The sequence below is a fragment of the Poromitra crassiceps genome, assembly GCF_964638095.1.
Source record: "Poromitra crassiceps genome assembly, contig: HAP1_SCAFFOLD_1626, whole genome shotgun sequence".
NCBI classification, from domain to species: domain Eukaryota; kingdom Metazoa; phylum Chordata; class Actinopteri; order Beryciformes; family Melamphaidae; genus Poromitra; species Poromitra crassiceps.
In genome coordinates, this window is record NW_028150787.1 from 261 (window position 1) to 4,279 (window position 4,019).

At 50.4% G+C, this 4,019-nt stretch overlaps 1 pseudogene across 1 annotated transcript; it reads right to left on the reverse strand.

The window, feature by feature from the left end:
• Positions 1 to 531: 531 nt before the first annotated feature.
• LOC310771965 (fidgetin pseudogene) lies at positions 532 to 2,763 on the reverse strand (annotated as a pseudogene). Its single transcript has one exon. The product of its transcript is annotated as a fidgetin pseudogene (transcript).
• Between the last annotated feature and the right edge of the window lie 1,256 nt (positions 2,764 to 4,019).

Below are 4,019 nucleotides of genomic sequence, written 5' to 3' on the forward strand. Positions count from 1 at the left end.
GAGTTTAGCGAAAACACCTGTTTACAGAGAGCACAAAACAGACAGCTGTAGAACACTGTTCTTATCGTATAAGGAGGAGAAAGCAAGTTTTTTGTCTCATTTTAAAGCTTTTTTTTTCATTATTAGCACATGTCACCAATGTAGATTGCGAGGCAAAACAAATAATAACAATCAAATGAAAAGAGCACCACCTCAGGCACTTGATAGCAAATAAATGTCAAAATCAGCAGAATGTTTTATATACTGTATATACACAAACAGGGGGTCCGTCCTCTACAAGTGATTTACATTTCAGTACATGGACTCGGCCGTATAAAGCATCAAATGAATATTTCCCAATGATGAATGTCCAGACTGTCATCTGCTGTTTACAGCCTCTACTGAGAGGTCTTTCCTTTGCTGTACGCAGGTCGTTGGTGTTACCACTGTCTGACATGATTTCTCTGTCCCAGTACCTGTTTACTGAGGGGCAAACACCTCTTCCTATCCCATCACAGGGTTTGAACAAAATGGTGTGAGATGTTTTCTCTTTCATTGACTACAACCAAACATTTTATCCCATTCGGTATACATGTCAAGCTCTTTTTGTGATATGTTGGGCTGGAATTTGCAAAACACATTGTCAAAGTCTTGGTAGGAGACGGGTCTCATCTGACTGGGGTGGATGGTTGACAGCTCAGTCCCCGGGATGCCATGGAGAGGAGACACCGCGGCCTCTTGACACAACTGGGCCACATCGAGCCCTGAGAAGCCCTCCGTTCTCTGGACCAGTAGTGCCATCTCTTTGTCACTGAGACAGTAGTTGTGCTGTGAGAGCAGTTGGCTGATTATCTGGTGTCGTGCGGCCCCGTCGGGTAAGGGGATGAGGAGGCGCTTGGTGAAGTACCTCCTTAGGGACTCTGGGATCTCCTCGGGCTTATTGGTGGAGCAGACCACTAGGACGTGGTCCTCGGCCGAGGTCAAAACACTGTCCAGCTGCATGAGGAGCTCACTCTTGAGGCGGTTCACCGGGCTCTCCTCGCCGAGCTGGGCCGACAGCAGCAAGTCCACCTCACTGATGAACACCACGGCCGGCTGGCGACACCGGGCCACCAGGAACGAAGCCTCGATGATCTTGTCCCCTTCTCCCAGCCACTTGGTCACCAGGGCTGAGCTGTTGAGCTGCAAGAAGGCCGCCCCCAGTTGGCTGGCCATGCAGCGGCCCAGCAGAGTCCGACCCGTTCCCTGAGGTCCAAATAAAAGGAGGCTCCGAGGTAATGTGGCAAGTCCGCTAAACATATCTGGCCTTAAAATGGGCCACAGTATCTCCTCTTTGATGGCTGCTTTGGCCATATCCATACCGGCAATGTCACTCCAGTCCACTGGGGGGCCCTGCTGAAGGATTTCCGTGGTGACCATCTCCACCAGGTTGGCATCGCTGTTCTTCAGTTGTTCCTCTGCGGCGTGGATGGACGAGGCAGCCGTGCCGATGTCAGGCCCGCTTATGGAGTGGGACAGGTGCTGTCTGTGCTCTTCACTTTGTTCGCTCATGATGGGGGATCCGAACTTCCCGTAGGACTCGCCCGTTCTGAGATCACCTACAGAGCTTTTGGTTGACCCATAGGCCGGAGGAGTCAGCGCTCTGCCAGAGTGAACGTTAAATTTTCTTTGCTGATCAGAAGATATCGGCTGCTTTGTTGGCTTAAAGGCTAACGACGACGCATCAGCACCTCTGTCGAAGCCATTCCCCCGGGTTGAGTCTGAGACGCTGCTGTCTGCTATTCGGTACATCGGGCTCTGTGAGGAGCGCTGTTGGTTGTAGGTGAAATTACCATAGCTAGAGTCCATATCTCCATGGCCGCTCATGTAGAAAGCTTTTCTTTTCAATGAATTGGCCGCACTGCCGTTCAAAGGCGTCGGTGCAATGGGTGTGTGATTGTGGGACTGGTAGGTGTAGCCGGGCAGCGTGGAGGGAGGGAGGGGCGTCGGAGCTGCAATACCAGACGGCAGATAGGCAGAGGGAGGGGGCGCTCCCCCGGGGCTATAGCCGGGGGCAACAGCAGTCTGGGGAGGATACCCTGTCGGAGGATAATTGTAGTTGGAAAGGTTTGGAGACCCAGCGTTGTAGCTGGACACTAAGGTAGGAGGAGGGGGCGGCTGCAGGAGCCCAGCGCCGTGCAAAGGGGACGGGTGTGGGGAGGGGATGAGGCCAGGGGTGGTCTGCCCACTGTAACTAGAATGCAGGTAGGAGCCGTTGTAGCTGGCGGTGTATTCCTGAGAGGGGAGCCCCGAGTGGAGACCAGCGGCCGTGTGGCTCCCACAGTTGCTGCTGGAGTAGCCGGGCTCAGACAGGCTGCTGGCCACCCCTGGGGAGCTGCCTATGCTGGCCGACACGTCTGCAGGGGGGAGGGCGGCCGTCATTCCGGCTTTGCTCACAGATATAACATCTGGAGGAGCACAGTTCATTGGGTAAATCCCCTCCTGCCAGGACTCATTCTCTGACTTGCGCCCGTTCATGATGAGTCCAGCGGCGCTATCAGAGTAGGAGCACAGCAGGGCTCTTTCGTTCGGGCCCTCCAGGATCCCGGAGTACTTCTCTGCATACTTCTTCAGCAGATTGGAGGCGGTCAGTGCCGAGATGTCGTCGTTGGCCCAGGCGTACTGGTACGTGCGCTGCAGGTGCCCTCGGTAGGCCTCGACTTTGTGCGCCGGCGAGCGCGTGGTGGACGAGATGTCAAAGTGCTGTTCTGCCCATTGGGTGTGCTCCGGCGTCCACTGCATCTTTAGGCCTAGACGTTCCACAGGAGAGAGAAATGTGTCAGAGTAAGCGCAGCAAATCACCGGCTAATTATTTGCCGATCTATATTCAGCAAAGGTCCAACGTAATGCATGACTTATGATTATTTTCCCTAATCAAAGTAGGTGGGCGAAAGTAAACAAAACAGCAACTCTGAAAATATGAGGTAAAAATTCTCACTTGTTTTCAAAAACTACATCGTCCAGATAATGTTAAAAATGCACCTACAGTAGCAGCACCACATCCAAATACCTCCCGTATGACAGACCCGACTAATGGAGCACACATCATGATCGGTATGAGGAGGTGGGACCCAAAACCTGCTCAGCACAGAGTAATCCACCCTACACAGAGCGGAATGACACAGACGCCGCGGGTCAGTCTATAATCCACCTCTGATCGGAGGCATTGTGAGACTGTTTCAGATGTGCTTGGAGGAGTGCAGCGAAGCAATCTCCTCTGCAGCGCTCTGTTGCCTTCATCACACAGAGCCCTCAGCCCGGCGTGAGTTACAGCCTGCCTCCTGCCTCCTAACAGTCCACAGACTGAGGGAGGAACAAACATGCTTCACACGTCTCTATGCCCTACAGGGTTCCAAAGGCATTACGAGCAAGTTCAATCCTCAACTCAATCTGCAAATATATATATATATATTTTTTACATGTCATCCTTTAACCCTGTATGGGATTATCAGAGAAACGTATACCCCCAAAGAAGATGGACTATTAGAGAGATTATAGCCTAAAACAATCACAGAAGGTGTGAGAGCCTCACACGTCTTACATCAACACTAATCTGACCGACAGCCACAGGGAGATAACAGTGGCAATGGAGATGACAACAGTAGAAACATATAGAAAACACATCTCCACTGGCTGTTATAATGGCTGTTATAATGGCCTGGGCCTTCTAGGGCTGCCACTAGGGGTGTCACGATACACTAATTTCACGATACGATACGATACACGATATTGGGTTCACGATAACGATACGATACGATATTTTAACAATATTTTTTTTAACAAAAGTAAATAATTTTTATGTATTTATTTATCATTTATTTAACCATGTGAGTCCCGTTGAAATCGAAACCTCTTTTCAAGGGAGCCCTGGGAAAATACTGGAAAAATAGTCTTTCATTTGAAATACACAAAATACAAAACAAATGCTGTTTTTGGAAATTGTTATTATAATAACTAGAAAACAACATGGAAGATAATGCTTCTCTTGCAATAGAATGTGT